Source organism: Hyperolius riggenbachi, chromosome 3 (assembly GCF_040937935.1).
Source record: "Hyperolius riggenbachi isolate aHypRig1 chromosome 3, aHypRig1.pri, whole genome shotgun sequence".
NCBI lineage: Eukaryota > Metazoa > Chordata > Amphibia > Anura > Hyperoliidae > Hyperolius > Hyperolius riggenbachi.
This window is the reverse complement of record NC_090648.1, coordinates 378,824,408-378,843,649: the sequence shown is the minus strand read 5'-3', so window position 1 is coordinate 378,843,649 and position 19,242 is coordinate 378,824,408. Positions and strand designations below refer to the sequence as shown.

General features: G+C 47.0%; 1 protein-coding gene across 4 annotated transcripts in view; it reads left to right on the top strand.

The window, feature by feature from the left end:
* The first annotated feature begins 1,513 nt into the window (after window positions 1–1,513).
* Window positions 1,514–19,242, top strand: part of PEX26 (peroxisomal biogenesis factor 26) — a 69,167-nt gene continuing 51,438 nt past the window's right edge. For 3 of the 4 annotated variants that reach the window (XR_011030494.1, XR_011030493.1, XM_068277303.1), the window contains exon 1: window positions 1,514–1,646. The gene's annotated coding sequence lies outside the window, so the exon portion shown is untranslated. Of the gene's footprint in view, window positions 1,647–12,195; window positions 12,251–19,242 lie in introns of those variants that run through there. The other variant, XM_068277301.1, reaches the window with a different exon arrangement.

Sequence of the window (19,242 nt, the reverse complement as noted above, 5' to 3'; positions counted from 1 at the left end):
TGTTGGAGGTAGTGATGGGAATTCCGGCTCTTCTCTGAGAATCGGCGCTTATGAATCGGCTCCCATTAAAGAGCCGGCTCTTACGGCTCTGAATCGGCTCTTCATTAAAGGGGAACTGAAGAGAGAGGTATATGGAGGCTGTCATGTTTATTTCCTTTTAATCAATACCAGTTACCTGGCGGCCCTGCTGGTCTATTTCTCTGCAGTAGTATCTGATTAAAACCAGAAACAAGCATGCAGCTAGTCTTGTCAAATCAGACTTATAAGTCTGAACCACTGAAACACCTGAACTGCTGAATGCTTGTTCAGGGGCTATGGCTAATAGTATTAGAGGCAGAGGATCAGCAGGGCTGCCAGGAAACTGGTATTGTCTAAAAGGAAATAAACATGACAGCCTCCATATACCTCTCTCTTCAGTTCCCCTTTAAATATCATTAGACACCACTCAGAATCGGAGTAAAAGCCCCCGTCTCCATGACAACTCCAGACTGCTTCTCTGACTGGGGCAATCCCTCCTGCTACTGCTCTGCTCCGCCCCATACACTCCTACAAGCTGCAAGAGGAGGACTACATCTCCCAGCATGCCTCAGCGCCCTTTATTACACAGCAAATCAGAGCTGTGTGGGGCGGCTGAGGCACCGGCTCTTTCAAAACTGAGAACCGGCTCTTGTCGTTCGCAGCAAAGAGCCGGCTCTTAGAGCCGGCTCATTCGCCAACGACCCATCACTAGTTGGAGGGGAGCCAGCCTTGCAAGGACAGGTAGATCAGAGAGAGGGGACATCGGTGCCACTGCAGATATGTGTAGAGCACACATACTGGCTATAATGTGCTGCTAATTATAGGCTGTCTGTTCCATAGTGCAGCATAGTGAACAAATGGGAAACTTTTGGCTCAGAAGCACAGCTCAGTAACTTTGTAGATAGCATGTTGGGCTAGGACAGGGCAGGCACTGTGATTTCAGGGATATGATCCTCCTGCACTGCTCTAAACAGCTGCACTTCACTTCTGGGAATGCTTTGGGGGAATGCTTTCTTTCACTGTGCGAAGTTTGCATTCAAAGTATACAGATGAACATATAGGTGGAATATATGTAAAGCATATGATTGCAGCATGTGGGTATTGTGTGCAAACAAACATTTCTGCTCTCTGCTGTCCCTCCTCCCTTCTCTGTCCACTCCCTGCCCTCTGTCCATCTTCTCCCCTTCTCTGTGTATCCACTCCCTCCCCTTCTCTGTCCACTGCAGGGAAAGTCTTGTCCTGCTAGTCATTTCACCCCCCAATGCTTCCCTAGTAAAATGATCCGAGATTCGGATCAAAGATCCGGATCTTTTCAATGATCCGATTCGAATCATCCGAATCATTGAAAAGATCCGAACTTCCCATCTCTAGAGATGAGATAAGAGAGAGAGAGAGAGGAGAGACTGACTCCAGTCAGTCCCGCCCCTCTGCTCATCCAGCCAACTGCAGCCCAGGCTGTGTTCCTCCAGGCTCCCTTTACTTCCTGCTGGTCAGACTCCACCCCCACAGCCATTCAATTCTCGGGAACCAGCAGCCAGCTCCACCGACAGGCACCCGAAGTGTCGCAGCCACCTGCCTGCCAGGGCTCAGTGTGTCACTCACAAGTCACAGCTGTCAGCTGCTGACAGGTAGGAGCTGCCACTCCCCCCCCCCCCTTTCCGTCTGCACACAGTCCTGTGATAGCTGTGTGTGTGTTGTTGTGAAAAGGTAGAAAAGACTGCTCTGCTATCTTACAGTCTGCTCTGCTATCTTACAGTCTGCACTTCTGACCTTGTGTGCCTGCTCCTAAAAACACACAGCGGGCCATGCACATGGAGGCAAGCCAAGTCTGCATGGTGCTATGTGCTGGCTTGGCTGCCTGAAGATAGGAAAGTTTACCCTTTCCTCCACAGTTCTGTACAGTTGAAAAATCAGCAAGCCCAAGTCCCTAGGAAAAAATTAGCAGCAAGTTTAGAGGTATGGTGTTGGTGAACAATGGACTCAGCTGCTAGATTTTGTGTATTTTGGGTGCAATTCTTTCGTTCATTTTGTGTGTGTTTGCGTGAGTGTTCAAATTGTGCCTTTGTTCTTATGTGTGTGCATGTGTTCAAGTGTGTGAGCACTGGTGTTCAACTGTGTGTGTATGCTTATGTTAAAGTGTGTGCGTGCGACTGGGTTCAAGTGTGTATATGGCTGTGTTAAAATATTTGTGTGTGTGTGCCTGTGTTAGTGCGAGTGTGCGCCTGTGCTCAAGTGTGTGTGTGTGTGTGTGTGCGCGCGCGCGCGCCTGTGTTCAAGAGTGTGTGTGTGCGTGAGCGCCGGTGTTCGAGTGTGTGTGTGCGTGCGCGCCGGTGTTCGAGTGTGTGTGTGCGCGCCTGTGTTCAAGAGTGTGTGTGTACGCGCGCGCCTGTGTTCAAGAGTGTGTGTGTGTGTGTGTGTGTGCGCCTGCGCCTGTGTTCAAGTGTGTGTGTTCAAGTTTGTATATGCCTGTGTTAAAATATGTGTGTGTTAGAGATGAATTAAGATGTGATGGGGCCCTAGGCATGGTAGTAGATCTGGGGCCTGCTTGTGGTGTTTTTGGTAAGCTGAAATGGAGAGAGGTCAGAGAAGGTGGCTGGTGGGCCTTTTGACAAACAAAAAGCCCCAGGCACCAGCCTAGGTTGCCTGGTGGATAATCCTGCTCTGATGTGTGTGCGTGTTGTGTTCAAATATGTGTGTGTGCGCACTTATGTTCAAGTGGGGGCTCCCTGCCTGATGCCACTAACTGCCCTCAGGAGTTTACAGTCTAATCCCTGCCCCATATCACTGACCTCAGGTGCTTACACCCCAATCATTGTCTCATGTCACTAAGCATGATTAAAATGTAAGATCCTAAGGACAGTTAGTGACATAAGGCGATTAGGGCCTGTTTCCATTAGCTGCGGTGCGATGCGGCTACATAGCCACATCGCACTGCAGGTGTCCTGATCCCAATGCACAACAATGGAACAGTTTCCACTATGTGCATTGTGTGCGTAGCGATCCGAGAATTTGCGGCATTCTGCATATTCTCACACGACCGCTTCCGCCCGCTGTCCCCTCCATACATTTCCGCATCGGGAGATGCAGAATTGACGTGGATGCCAGCGGAAGTGATGCGAAGCTGCATGCAATGGAAAAAAGCCTTCAGAGTTCAGAATATTTTACTTAGTGGTGTGGCCTGATTGAAGGGTGCCAGAACGCCTGTGCCTACAGGCTCCGGAGTTATAAATCTGGCCCTGCCTACATCATGTCCTCAGTGCCATATCCATGTGATGCCACCTACAGCATGTCCTGCCTACCACAACGCTGCTATTGCCCTGCTAATCCCAACAGCTCTACCATGTTTTCGTTGACCCCTGCAGTGCCTCTTCTTCCCAGTGTCCTCTGCAGCATCCAGCAGTGCCAGGTCCTCCCTTTACCACTTTCAGCACTGCCATACCTTACCCTCTCCCTCCAGAGCTGTTATGTCCTGCAACATAGTATATGAACATGAAACGACAAATGAGTATCAGAAGAGTCCTAAACCCAATTGACTAGTATTGCCTGACCGACTGACGGCCAATGAGATGCGCTGCTCGAGTGGAGGATGCTAGGAATGCAACTATTGGCTGGCCAGTCAAAGGGGTGGAGCAGCTTTGGGCTCAGAGCGGAAGTGAGCAAGTGTATGGAGAGAAGACTTCTGAAGGCACTACAATGTGTGGCTGTGTGAGTGAATGACGCGAAGTGCTGTTCAGCATGCAGAGTGTGTTGTAAACTGGGTGGGGGGGGGGGTCTGCCACCAGGTGGGGCATCATTGCCACCCCCTTTCTCTACCACAAGCAGGCCAGCAGTGTAGTGCAACAGTCACGAGTGACAGCATAAGCTCCAAGCCAGTCTAGCTCAGCAATGCATCATCTCAGCACAGAACGATTTTGGCCGACTGAGTTTCCACACTAACGGGAGAGGACTGATTACTTAGCTGTGTCAGCTGACTGCCATGGCAGAGAGGCTAATTGAAAAGCACAGGATAACAATATGTATTCTTCCACGAAAGCAGGAAGTAGATACACTGCAGATTTATTGCAGGATTTGTATCAGCTGTAACAGACTTTTTTCTTTAACCCTCCTGGCGGTTTGTCAAAATCCGCCAGGGGGCAGCAAATACGTTTTTTTTCTAAAAAAAGAAAAAAAAATTTCATGTAGCGAGACGAGGTCTCGCTACATGATAGCCGCTGCTCAGCGGCATCCCCCCAGCCCCTCCGATCGCCGCCGGAGATCAGGAGATCCCGTTCAAAGAACGGGATCTCCTGGAGGGCTTCCCCCGTCGCCATGGCGACGGGGCAGGATGACGTCAAAGGGGACTCCGATCCACCCCACAGCGCTGCCTGGCACTGATTGGCCAGGCAGCGCATGGGGTCTGGGGGAGGGGGCGGCTGCGGCGACGCGTATAGCGGCGGATCGGCGGGTAGCGGCGGCGATCGGGCACTGCACGCAGCTAGCAAAGTGCTAGCTGCGTGCAGCAAAAAAAAAAAAATTATGCAAATCGGCCCAGCGGGGCCTGAGCGGTGCCTCCCGGCGGCATAGCCCGCGCTCAGCACGGGCTTACCGCCAGGGAGGTTAAAGGTTAGTATGCTGTTTATCTTTTAGAGCAGAGAGAAAGTTCTGAGTTCAGGTCCGCTTTAAAGTGGAACTGAAATATGTAAAAAAAAAAAAAAAAAAGTGTTTCACTTAATTGGGGCTTCGGCCAGCCCCCTGCAGCCGCCCTGTGCCGTCTCTAAATGAAGCTCCAGTCTCGCGCCCTGGCTCACTTTCAGTTGTGCTGACTTTCAAGTAAACTGCCACTGCACCTGGCCGTGCGTGTGCGCAGGACGCTCCCAGCGAGGAGAGCGAGGACACGCACATATACAGAAAGTGAGCCACAATGGGGGACCAGAGGATTGTTCAAAGACGGCAAGGGCACAGGGGGGCTGACAGAAGTCCCAGGTAAGTGAAAATATTATTTTTTTTTTAAATATATATTTCAGTTCCGCTTTGTGTCTGCCTGGAGACGCTGCTGACACTGGCAGGAATCTTGGGATAAGGGAGCCTTCTGATCTGCTCCCTCTGACCAACGTGACCTGGGTTCATTTGTTTCAACTTCCCTCCTGTTGTTTATTTTGCTCTGCTTTAATCCTCTTTTAGGGCTCTTTTCCATTGCTTGCGCTTCTGCCCGCAATTGTGCTACTTTGTGTTTGCGCAGGAAGCACTTCTGGCCCCCACTTGCGCCACAGCCGCCGGGAACGGAGCGCAACAGGCTGTGCACTAGTTGAAAGAGACCTGAGATGACACACAAACAATCATATACTTACCAGGGGCTTCCCCCAGTCCACCGTTGGTCCTTGGGCTCTCTTGGCAATGTTGCCAACCATCTGTATATTTACAGATTATCCGGACTGCTTGTTGATTGGTACTAGTGTATCCGAGGTGGAAATGCTACCCCATTAAGTATGTCTTGGGTGAAGTGCTGTCAGATTATGTGCATATTACAGGGAAACCGCTGCCAGATTAAATATATTGAGTGAAATGCTGTCAGATTATATGTATTTTGTGGAAAAACACTATGGCGGCGCTCAAACTTCCTGACAGGCCCACTTACACCACTGCTAGGGTCATGTTTGGCTCCACTCATGACCACACCCATGTTATGCTGCGTGGCGATGCCCATTTCCGGTGCTGCTCATACCACAGTGGTTTGTGTCAGAAAAGAGCACTTATAACTTGCAAATGTTTGTTAAAAAGTCAGTATTAATTCTCATAAGAGTGCGACATAATGCAAATGATAACACAGCATCATATCTAAAGTGACTAGTAAAGCAAAAGTACAGAGCCCAGTAGGAGAAAGTGATAAGATTATAGATCAAAGGGCAGTTTAGGCTTAGAACCTTGCAATGAACTTCAATGCAGTGCTTCTGATGTACAGTGAAGATGAAGGGAATTTCCACGCTTTCCTGTGGGTCAGTTTTGTCTGTTCACACATATGCTTTCCTGATACCTCCATGTCTCCATACTTCCTGGGTTAGCTCCTCCCCTTTAACCCCTATAGGACCCATACCAAAACTATAAATAAAGGTCATGACCCAGTACACCTCATTTTTTTTTTTTCGTCCTCAGACACTAAAGGATCCAGGTTATTGGTAGATATAATATTTATGTAGATGTGTTTTTTACTTTGCTTTATGTTATGCTTATTAAGCACCTTACCCATGCTAAGCCGGGGTTTTTTCCATAAAGTAGGATTTTTTTTCCCTTAGCAATATGAAATGCCTAGGATTACTAAATGTGTCCATAGAGGCTTCATGGACATATGGATCAACATGGCGTTTTTATCAGGCTAAATGTCTGCTGGATTACTGTGTGCCCGCTTTAGGGTGCGCTTGGCTTACCTAAGCTTTTCTCCCTCTTGGTTAGTCAGGTCAGGTGGCACTGAGGTGGCATCGCTGTTTCTGGATGAGGTGTTCAGTGGGCTATGGCCGCTACGCTTCATCCTACTGTCCTCCATGTGGGTTTGGCATCCGGAAGTGACGCGTACGCATGTGCAGGGCAGTGAGGTCAGCATGGCGGAGAGCGGCGGCCATGTTTGTTGTGGGCAGGCGTGCCCTTCAGATGTAATAGCGTGTAGTCACGCGTAATCGCGCGGCGTGAGCGCGGTGCGTCGTCCTATTTAAACAAAGTCTGAGCGAGTAGGGGGGATAGGACGCTGAGGTGGCGGCTCTCGATCCTGCTGCTCTGAAATCTACGTTCACAATGGATGTTGTGGAAGGTAATAGGGATATCATGGGATACTATTGCTGATGGTAATATTTTTGTATGTCAGTCTTACTAATGGAGGTTATATTTATTCCCCACAGTTAATCCTGCCAAAAATGTTGATCCAGGTCCCTCTGGGTAAGGTTCCTAATTTTTTTTAAGGGGACAGAAGGTAAAAAAAAAAAAAAAGGAAAATTGTATTTTAAAGTTAATGCAAAATTTAAAGACGCATATTCCTTACATCTGCAACAAGCAATTAAATTATTGCTTATGTCTTGCAGAGCAACTAATACAGAACAAGGAGATTCGAGGTCTAGCAGACCACGCTCCAGATCCAAATCAAAGCACAGGAAGCATAAGGCGAAGAAGCATCATCACAGATCTTCGAAGTCTAGGTCAAGATCGAGATCACGTTCCACCAGAAGGAGGCATGCGTCTAGATCAAGCAGGAGATATCATGATTCAAGAACTAGATCACAGTCTCTGACACATAGACGCTTGCCCGTCATGGATCAGTGCTGGGCTTGCCCGAAACCGGCAATGCCGGATAATACAGTTTGTGATTCATGTTTTGTTCAGCTGGCAAATGCACAGGAAAATAAAACAGAGGATATATCAGAGGTCATTAGGAAAGTGGTCAGGGAAGAAGTGGTGGCTCATACATCCACAGTCCAACCACTGGAGGAACAGGATCAAGATTTAGTGGGTACAAATGATGAGTCTCCGTGTCTATTCGACTTTAAATTAACGAATCCTTTCATTACTGCTGTAAAAGAAGCGTTGGAGTGGACAGACCCACCAGCTGAGGAGGATCAGAATAAAGAATACTATTCTCCTCTTACAAAAAAAATCAAACACCTTTCCAATTATGAAAGAGATTAAAAATATAATACTGGAAGAATTGAAAAAAATAGAAAAATAAAACCTCATATCAGAATAGATTCGCAAAATTGTACCCTTTAAAGGAGGAAGAAGTACCCTTTCTGCAAAACCCGCCCGCAGTAGATGCGTCACTTTCAAGATTAGTCAAACATGTGACGTTGCCTAAAGAGGACTCGGCTATCTTTAAAGATGTTCTAGAACGTCGAGTGGATAATGATCTCAGGAAATCATATCTGGGTGCAGGAGCTACATGCAAACCAGCGATTGCCCTTACAGCAGTAGCAAAAGCCCTGAAAGTATGGACTTCTAATATTGAACAAGCTATAGAAGCAGACGCAGAGAAATCGGATATGATACCAGCAATGGAAGATCTCAAAATTACTGCGGATTTCGTAGGAGAGGCATCCATGGACATTATGAGATCTTTGTCCAGAATTATGGTTAATTCAGTAACTGCCAAACGGGCCATGTGGCTGAAACCGTGGAGAGCAGGTTTAAGTTCAAAGCAGAATTGGGTAAAAATACCATATGACGGAGCAACTTTGTTTGGGAGTGAGATGGACAAAGCCATCTCTAGAGTTACCGGAAGGAAAATTCCTCAGGACAGACCACAGAAGCGTAACTTTACGGGTCCCAAGAAGCAACAATCAAGCCGCTTTAGAGACGCTAGGTCATACAGACCGGGAAAACCATTTAGAGGAAACTGGAAGAGCTCACAAGCTTCTCTGGCAAGATCCCTTAAGACAAATATCCAGGGTCCGGGACAAGCTAAACAGTCTTTTTGAAGTTGCGCCCACCCAGATATCCACAGTGGGGTCAAGAGTAAGAGACTACAAGGATGTTTGGGTGGAAAGAATACCAGACAAATGGGTGGTGGCTACCATCTCGAAGGGTCACTAATGGGAGTTTCAATGGACTCCAAGCAACAGATTAATTCCGACTTGCCTTTCAGAAAATCTACAAAAAGCAAACGCCTTGAGGGAATATGTGATTTCATTGCAACATCAAAAAGCAGTAGCACCAGTGCCTTTATTGGAACAGGGAGAGGGGGTATATTCCCAACTGTTCCTAGTACAGAAGAAAAGCGGAGGTTTCAGACCAGTAAGACTTGAAATACTTAAGGCTGTGACAATTCCAAGGTTCAAGATGAAGTCTCTACAATCAATTATCCCAACTATCATGCCGAACGATTGGATGATGTCGATCGACTTACAGGATGCCTACCTTCACATACCCATCCATCAAAGATTTCAAAAATTCCTGAGATTTTGCATAGACAACGTCCATTTCCAATTTACTTCTCTGCCCTTCGGGCTGTCAACAGCACCCCGCACTTTCACAAAGGTATTGATTTCAGCCATAGCGCAACTGAGGTTGAAAAGCATCAGGATATACCACTACTTGGACGACATCCTGATACTAGCAGACTCAAAAAAAAAAGCTTATCCAGCACAGAGACATCTCGATCAAATTTCTGACAGAACTAGGTTGGGTCATCAATCGACAAAAGAGTCAAATGGAACCAACCAGAGAGTTGATATATCTAGGTGCAACATTCAACACAGTAAACAACATAGTTTTATCTACCGGAGGAGAAGGTTGAGAAACTGGTAAGGATGGTACATTGGATACTACAATGTCAGCTATTATCATCAAGACAGTGTCTGCAGATTCTGGGACGGATGTCGTCAGTAATTCCGATAGTCAAGTGGGCCAAATGGCACATGAGATCTTTCCAATTAAATTTCTTGAAACAATGGAACAAATCATCAATGAATCAAAATATAAGACTATCAAAGTCGTGCAGAGTGTCCCTTCTATGGTGGACGGATCCAGGCAATCTGAGGCGAGGTTTCTCTCTAATTCCGTACAGATGGATCACAATTACGTCGGATGCGAGCAAAATTGGCTGGGCGGCCCATTGCCTTCAGTACTGGGCTCAGGGTCAGTGGTCTTCAATACAAACGACAGTGGTTTCCAACATACTGGAGCTCAGAGCAGCATTTCAAGCAACCCAAGCATTTGCACATTTAGTAAAGAACTCAGCACTTTGTCTCCAAATGGACAACCGTGCGGCAGTCGCATATGTGCAAAAACAAGGGGGCACCAGGAGCTGGTCATTGATGAAGGAACTTTCACCATTGATGGATTGGGCAGAGTCCAATCTTTTATCGATCAGAGCAGTATATCTTCCAGGCAAGCTGAATGTCCAGGCGGACTCTTTATCAAGGAAAACTATCAACAACAACGAATGGAAATTGAATATGACAATCTTCAAGCAAATAGTTCAACTATGGGGACTTCCCCAGTTGGATCTTTTTGCGACTCATTTCAATCATCAGCTACCGAGGTTCCTGTCACGACACTTGGTACCAGGTACATATGGGGTATATGCTCTTACATATCCATGGAGGGCATCGATGGTTTATGCATTTCCTCCAGTTCCGCTGATGCTCAGATTCTTACAGAGATTGAAGACGGAAGAGACCACAGCAATAGTGATAGCTCCATATTGGCCCAAGAGGCCTTGGTTTCCTCTATTAATCGAGATGTCAAGTTTGTCCACCACTAAGATTACAGATAACCCGGGACATATTATCTCAGAACGGGATATATCATCAGAAGCCGGAGGTATTATCACTAACGGCATGGAAATTGAAAGGGGGCTTTTGATACAAGCTGGCTTCTCTGAAGCAGTAGTAAATACCTTGCTGCAAGCCAGAAAGGTATCAACTAATAAGTCATACCATAGAATATGGAAAAAGTTCATGGACTTCTCTTATTCTAAGGGGGTAGATTTCCTATCACCATCCGTCCCGCATATATTGGACGTCTTACAATCTGGAGTAGATGTCGGATTGAGTGTCAGTACCCTTCGATGCCAGGTATCAGCCTTGTCAAGTTTAATAGGTCAAAGACTATCATCAGAAAGATTGATTCAGTTGTTTTTCCAAGCACTATTGAAAATTAGACCTCCCATAAAAAAGGTGCTACCTACATGGAACTTACCTCTGTTTCTGGACTATCTTTCAACAACTCCTTTTGAACCAATTGAATCATGCTCTATTTGGAATCTAACACTGAAAGCAACCTTCTTGGTAGCAATAACTTCTGGGAGAAGGGTCTCGGAGATACAGGCGTTAGGAGTTTCAGAACCATACATTGGTTTCTATCCGGATAGAGTAGTTTTAAGGCCAGTCATGAGTTTCTTACCTAAAGTGGTCTCAACAAGACATTTGAACCAAGAATGGACATTACTAGCATTTCCACAGTCTCAGGAAAGGCCAGGTCTTCATGAGCTGGATATGGCCAGAATACTCAGTGCTTACATTGAGAGGACTAGTTCATTCAGAAATTCTGATCATTTATTTGTCTGCCCTTCAGGACCCAAAAAGGGTAGGGAAGTTACATCAAGGACCATCGCCACTTGGATAGTGAGACTGATAAAAGCAGCTTACAGGGCTAGGGGAGCAGAGAAGGCTCATTCAACTTCAGCCCACTCAACTAGGAGTGTGTCAACTTCATGTGCAGCTTCGTCAGGTGTTTCACTTGCAACAATTTGTAAGGCAGCGAACTGGGCTAGTCTAAATAGATTTATTAATCATTACAGTATTGATCCCTCTATTAACTACAGTTGGATTTTAGGAAAAAAGTGTTGTCTTCTGTACATAAATAATTGTTGGTTTTTTTCTTACATAAATATTTGTTGCATTATACACCCCCCCCCCCCCCCCCCCCGACTGGTTATCTTTTTATTATGCTAGTTAAATCCCAGCAAGTATGGAGACATGGAGGTATCAGGAAAGTCAGAAAATGTGTACTTACCTTGGTAATTTTTCTTTCCTGATACAACTCCATGTCGACATACGACCCACCCTTTTATTATTATTGTCTCTGAGTACTATGGACAAGAATGAGGTGTACTAGGTCATGACCTTTATTTATAGTTTTGGTATGGGTCCTATAGGGGTTAGAGGGGAGGAGCTAACCGAGGAAGTATGTCGACATGGAGTTGTATCAGAAAAAGAAAATTACCAAGGTAAGTACAAATTTTCTGACTTTTCAGCACAATGTTGTAAAAATGAATACATTGCTATCCTATATAATAAAACCTGTGTGTGTGTCCGTGCTTCCAGACCTGATAGATTGCTGTCTGTAAACCTCATTGCATTGCCCTTTTTTTAACGGGCCGGCCTTTTTACTAGTCCTATATAAATGATAAAACCCCTGTGTCTCTGCATCCTGTGTGTGTGTGTGTGTCCGTGTGTGTGTGTGTGTCCGTGCTTCCAGACTTGACAGTTTGCTTTCTGTGTACCTCATTGCATTGTGGGAAATAACAGCTTTTTCCAACTGCCAAACAAGCAACATCTCCCTGTGTGCATATACTGCAGACAGCGGTAGAGGACGGGCGAGCGGGACGCATCTGTGCTCTCGTTGCTGAGGAGGGGAAGCGCCCATAGCCTAGCACCCATTTTTTTTAATGGGCGGGCTTGTTTTACTTTACACATATAAAGCACATGACAAGATGTATGTTAAAGCGTCATAATTAACCTTTGCACATTTTTACTGTAAATTAAGCCAAAGGGTAAATATAATTTCCAATAAACTGATATACATGTACTTTGCATTGATGGGTTATAAGTGGGGGGCATGTCTCTAACCAAGCAAATTATTTATTTAAAAATGCATTATCTTCCATTTCATCAGAAAACAAGAGGTGCATACATAGCACAGCTTAGGCTAAGTTTCAGCTGAAGTGTTGTTTTAAACATAAGGAAAATCACATGCAATTTTTCTGAAAATGGAAAAAAATGCATGATATTTTACATGCAATTTTATCCAAATTTTTGAGTTGTGATTTTTTTTTTTTTTTTGTAATGGCCCTAATTTACATGTTCTATCTAGTGACAACATAACAAGTGCCTCCAGTATAAATAGCCAGGAATAGGTGCCACCAATATAAGTAGTCAGGAATAGGTGCAGTCAGTAATGGGTAGCCAGGGATGGATGTAGCCAGTAATTGGTGGTCACAATATAGCTAGCCAGGGATAGTTGTGGCCACAGTATAGGTAGCCAGGGATAGGTGTAGCCAGTAATAGGTGGCCACAGTATAGGTAGCCAGAGATCAGTGTAGCCAGTAATAGGTGGCTGCAGTATTGGCAGCCAGGGATAGGTGTAGCCAGTAGCAGGTGGCCGCAGCATAGGTAGCCAGATATAGTTGTAGCCAGTAATAGGTGGCCACAGTATACATAGCCAAAAATAGGTGGCCCCAGTATAGGTAACCAGGGATGGGTGTAGCCAGTAATAGGTGGCCACAGAATTGTTACCCAGGGATGGGTTTAGCCAGTAATAAGTGGCTGCAGTGTAGGTAGCCAGGTGTTATATCTTCGGCCACTGTTGATTCTTCCACCGCAGGAAGAGATGTTGCCCAGTAGTGGGATCTAAGCGTCCACAGGTCTTCACCGACAAAAGCCGAAGGGAAGGCTGAAATTAGCTGCCTAGTGTGCACCAGGTCACTACTGGGATAATCTCAGCTGGTGGTCGAAAGAACAGTGACACCTCAGTGTAGAGTATCCAGTAAGCGTAATCCGGGTCCAGGCAAAGGTCAAGGCAGGCGGCAGGCAAACGTGGTCGAGAGGCAGGCGTAAGGTCAAGGCAGGCGGCAGGCAGGCAGGCGTTGGTCGAGATGCAAGCGTAAGTCGAGGCAGGCGGCAGACAGGCGTTATCGAATTGCAAGCAGGGTCGAGGCAGGCGGCAGACAGACGTAGTCAAGTATCAGGCAAAGGGTCAAACCAGGGGCAGAAGATCAAGAGTAGTCAGGCAATCCGGGTCACAACGGCAGATCAAACAAGTAGAAGGCTGGCCGGAGCTCAAGGGCTAGACAGGCGAACCACACACTAGCTGCCAGAACGAACAGCACCGACTGCTGGGAGAGCAGGCCTTTTATAGGGGCAGGTCTGCACTTTGGCGCGTAATCTTGGACGCTGCGCATGCGTACGAACGTCCGCCAATACCCCGTGCATTCGTACGCAAGGTCTGACGCCATTCCGCACGAATGTACGCACGCCCCCGGCAGCCGTCGCTAAACCGCGGCCGGCAACGCACGCGCGCACGTGCGCACAGAGACCAGAGGACACCAGTGCAACGCGGAAGTCGCATGCGGAAGACGCCGAGGACGGAGCAGAGCCACGTGAGTATGACACTGCCCCCCCCCCCCCCACGGGCAGTCTCCGAATGCCTTGAGGACAAGGCTTTTCTGGATGCTGTCTATGAAACGTGCTGACTAACCTAGTTGCGTGAACGTTCCGTGCCGGTTCCCAAGAGTTTTCCTCCGGACCAAAACCTTTCCACTTAATAAGGCACTGAACCGATCTTCCCCGTCTCCTGCAATCCAAAATCCTCTCCACCTCGAATTCCTCCCCACCATCAACCAAGACCGACTGAGGCTGACCGACCGACCTTCCAAGAAATTTGTCCGGAACTACTGCTTTAAAACAAGAAACATGAAAAACAGGATGTATCTTCATTGAATCCGGCAATGCAACTTTAAAAGCGACTTCATTAATTTTCTTAATAATAGGGAAAGGACCAACAAATTTAGGCCCCAATTTCTTCGAAGGACACCGTATTTTCAGATTAGTTGTGGATAACCAGATTTGATCACCCACCCTGAAATCAGGGCTTTCCTTTCTCCTCTTATCAGCCTGTGTCTTCATTCTTGCCTGAGCCTGCTGAATATTTTCCTGAAGTAATTTTAAAATTTTCAACAAGCCATTCCATCCTTGCCTGAACCTCCGGAACCCGAGAATGCACTTTAATAACATCTGGGAATACTGTAGGGTGGAACCCAAAGTTTGCCAAAAATGGTGACTGTCCTGTAGAAGAGTGAATGTTGTTATTGTAAACAAATTCTGCAACGGAGTAAAGAGGACCAGTCATCTTGAGCTACTGAAGAGAAGCAACGAAGGTATTGTTCTAAGTCTGGTTCGTCCTTTCCGTTTGACCATTAGATTGTGGGTGATATCCTGATGTTAATGAGGAACGGATCTCCAGTTTTTTGCACAAATCTTGCCAAAATTTGGAAGTAAACTGCACCCCTCTATCAGTGACAATGTCAGAAGGAAGTCCATGAAGCCTTACGACCTCTCTGATGAAGACCTCAGCTGTAATGGCCGCAGTTGGTATGGATTTTAATGGTATTAAATGAGCCATCTTGGTGAGACGGTCCACGATGACAAGAATCACGGTGAAACCAGAAGAAGGTGGTAATTCTACAATAAAATCCATCGCGATCATGTCCCAAGGGCGGGATGGGATGGGAAGTGGAGATAACAAGCCCCATGGTTTTGACCTAAGACTTTTAGACCTAGCACATGTCGAGCAGGAAGAAATATATTCACAACAATCCTTCTTCAGACTAGGCCACCAGAAGTTCCTTTGAAGTAACTCTGTTGTTTTGGCCACGCCCCCATGACCGGCCAACTTATGATCATGGAATAGCTGCAAGACCGAGCATCTTAGTGTTTCTGGAACAAAAATATTTTCTTCATGCATAAATAGTCCATCCCGAAACTGAAGACCTAAAGAAGGATCAGGTTGCCAGGAGGCTGATACTTGTTTGATTTGGGATATTATGTCTGTCTGGATTAAAAGAAAATGCCGAGATGAGAGAATTGTATCAGATGTCTGGAGATCAACTTCCCCCGGGTACATTCTTGAAAGTGCATCTGCTTTAACATTCTTGGAACCGGGTCGATAGGTTAAGTGAAACTCAAACCTGGAGAAAAATAATGCCCACCTGGCCTGTCTTGGGCGGAGACGTTTAGCAGTACGGAGGTACTCCAGATTCCGATGATCGGTGTAGGTAATGAATGGATGTTGAGCACCTTCTAGTAGATAGCGCCACTCTTCTAATGCCAGCTTAATTGCCAGAAGTTCCCGATCTCCGATATCATAATTCTTCTCAGCCCCACTTAATTTCCTGGAAAAGAAGGCTACTGGGTAAAGGAGATTCTTTGGTCCAAAGCGTTGTGATAGAACTGCACCAACCGCAGTTTCCGAAGCATCCACTTCTACTGTAAATGGTTGAGTAGGATCTGCATGATGTAAAATTGGAGCGGAGGTAAACAGAATCTTCAACTGTTCAAAAGCTCTTTGTGCCTCAGGAGTCCAACAGAAACTGACGTGAGTTGAGTGATAGGTGCCACCACTGCCGAAAAACCTTTTATAAACTTCCGGTAAAAGTTGGCAAAACCAATGAATCTCTGTATCCCCTTCTTATCAGTAGGAACTGGCCAGTCAAGAATAGCAGAGATCTTCTGAGGATCCATGGCTATACCCTCGGGTGAAATATGGAATCCCAGGAACTGAACAGTCGATCTTTAAAACTCACACTTCGTAGGTTTTGCATAAAGGCCATGAACTCTGTCGCCCTAGCACCCTCTTAACCTGCTTCCGATGTTCCTCCAAGGAAGAAGAGTAGATAAGAATATTATCCAGATAAACGATCATAAAAGTATCCAGAAAATCCCTAAAGATGTCATTCACGAAGTGCTGAAAGGTTGCTGGGGCGTTGCACAAGCCGAACGGCATCACTAGATACTCATAATGTCCGAAGCGAGAACGGAATGCAGTTTTCCACTCGTCTCCTTCCTTGATGCGTACAAGATTGTATGCTCCCCGGAGATCCAGCTTAGAGAACACCTTGGCTGTACGAAGACATTGGAAGAGATCGGGTACCAAGGGCAGAGGATATCTGTTTTTGATGGTAATTTTATTTAACGCTCTGTAATCAACACACGGTCTAAGAGTTCCATCTTTCTTCTCCACAAAAAATATGCCTGCGCCTGCTGGTGAGGTAGAATGTCGAATAAATACTTTCCGAAGATTTTCTTCAATATAATCTTTCAAAGCTGTAGTTTCAGGATCAGCCAGAGGAAAGATGTGTCCAAATGGGATTTTTGAACCCGGGAGAAGTTCTATAGGACAATCATAGACCCGATGTGGGGGTAGAGTCTCAGCTGCACTTTCATCAAAGACGTCTAGGAAGTCATGGTAACAGACAGGAACTGTGGACTTGATTTCTGAACTAACGCATAAGAAACGTCCAATCTGAGGAAGGCAAAACTGAGCACAGTATGGTGATGAAAAGTTGATCCTGCCTGTTGTCCAATCAATGCTGGGATTGTGTGCCTGCAGCCATGGCATACCCAAAATCACTGGAAATAAGGGAGACGGGAGCAGATCAAAGCTGAGATACTCTTGGTGTTCAGAAGAGAGGGTAACCAGTAAAGGTAGGGTTTCTTGTTTAATAGGCCCAGAACTGATGGCCGATCCATCGGCTAATTGTACAGGAAGGCATTGGCTCTTGTTTCGAACTGGTAAGTGTAGTTGCTGGGCTAAGTTGGTATCCATGAAGCAAGAGCATGCTCTGGAGTCGACTATGGCCTTAAGTACGATCACTCCTCCTGGACCCTGCAGGGAAAGAGATAAGGAGATATGAGCTGAAGATCCTGAAGAGACCTGCGAGAAGCAATCCTCATTTACAGTAGACTTACTTGGAGGCCTCACGGGGCAGGCTTGGAGGAAGTGACCGGCAGCTCCACAATAAAGACAAAGGTTGGCGGTACGTCGACGTTGGCGTTCCTCTGGTTAATGGAGAACGGGTAAATCCAATTTGCATTGGCTCCGGGTCTTCCAATGAGGAAGGAGGACTACTAACCACCAGAACCGGTGGGATAGCAGGAACAGACGGACTCCATGCGGATCTGAATACACCTGATTTCTCCAAACGTCTCTCCCTTAATCTGCGATCAATTTGAATAGCTAATTTTATAAGCTCTTGAAGAGTCTCAGGAATACCTACTCGGGCCAGCTCATTTTTAAGGGAATCACAAAGACCCAACCGGAATTGGAACTTTAATGCAGCGTCATTCCACTGTGTGTCAGGACTTACTCAATGGAAGTCAGTGACATACTCTTCCACTGGGCGTCTGCCCTGTCGAAGGGATTGTAGAATCGATTCTGCGGAGGCAGCTCGTCCCGGATCGTCGTAAAGTTCAGCCAGGGCAGTAAAGAATGCTTCCAAGGTATTAAGAGATGCATGTTGCTGGTCTCTCAGCTGCAGAGCCCAAGCCTGAGGCTCTCCTTGCAGAAGGGAAATGACTGTTCCCACCTTAATTGGTTCTGACGCAAAAGTCCGGGGCAGCAAGGAGAAGTGAAGTAGACAGGCACTCATGAATTGTCTAAATTTTCCCCGATCCTCCAAGAATCGCTCGGGCAACGGGATTCTTGGTTCTGGCGCAGGAGCAGGTAGTGTAGCTGGAGGGAGGATGCCGGCAGCAGGCGCCCTGGCTTGAATCTGATCCTGCATTTGGACGTAACCCTGCTGGACCTGTTGTACAGAGATCCTGAGTTCAGCAATCTGTTGGCACAGCTGATCCATAGGAGAGAGTTCCGCAGCACTTGATACTCCAGAGGTGTCCATCTTGGGCTGTTCGTATTTGTTATATCTTCGGCCACTGTTGATTCTTCCACCGCAGGAACATATGTTGCCCAGTAGTGGGATCTAAGCGTCCACGGGTCTTCACCGACAAACCCCGAAGGGAAGGCTGGATTTAGCTGCCTAGTGTGCACCAGGTCACTACTGGGATAATCTCAGCTGGTGGTCGAAAGAACAGTGACACCTCAGTGTAGAGTATCCAGTAAGCGTAATCCGGGTCCAGGCAAAGGTCAAGGCAGGCGGCAGGCAGGCGTTAGTCGAGATGCAAGCGTAAGTCGCGGCAGACAGGCGTTATTGAGTTGCAAGCAGGGTCCAGGCAGGCGGCAGACAGACGTGGTCAAGTATCAGGCAAAGGGTCAAACCAGGGGCAGAAGATCAAGAGTAGTCAGGCAATCCGGGTCACAACGGCAGATCAAACAAGTAGAAGGCTGGCCGGAGCTCAAGGGCTAGACAGGCGAACCACACACTAGCTGCCAGAACGAACAGCACCGACTGCTGGGAGAGCAGGCCTTGTATAGGGGCAGGTCTGCACTTTGGCGCGTAATCTTGGACGCTGCACATGCGTACAAACATCCGCCAACACCTCGCGCATGCGTACGCAAGGTCTGACGCCATTCTGCACGAATGTACGCACGCCCCCGGCAGATGTCGCTAAACCGCGGCCGGCAACGCACGCGCGCACAGAGACCAGAAGACGCCAGTGTAACGCGGAAGACACCGAGGACGGAGCAGAGCCACGTGAGTATGACACCAGGGATGGGTGTAGCCAGTAATAGGTGGCCACAGTATAGGTGTAGCCAGTAATAGGTGGCCGCAGTATAGATAGCCAGGGATGGGTGTAGCCAGTAATAGGTGGCCGCAGTATAGGTAGCCAGGGATAGGTGTAAGCAGTAATACGTGGCCACAGTATAGGTAGCCAGTAATAGGTGGCCGCAATATAGGTAGCCTGGGATAGGTGTAGCCAGTAAAAGGTGGCCGCAGTATAGGTAGCCAGGGATAGGTGTAGCCAGTGGTGGGTGGCGCAGCACAGGTAGCCAGGGGTAGGTGCTTGCAGCATAGGTAGCCAGGGTTAGGTG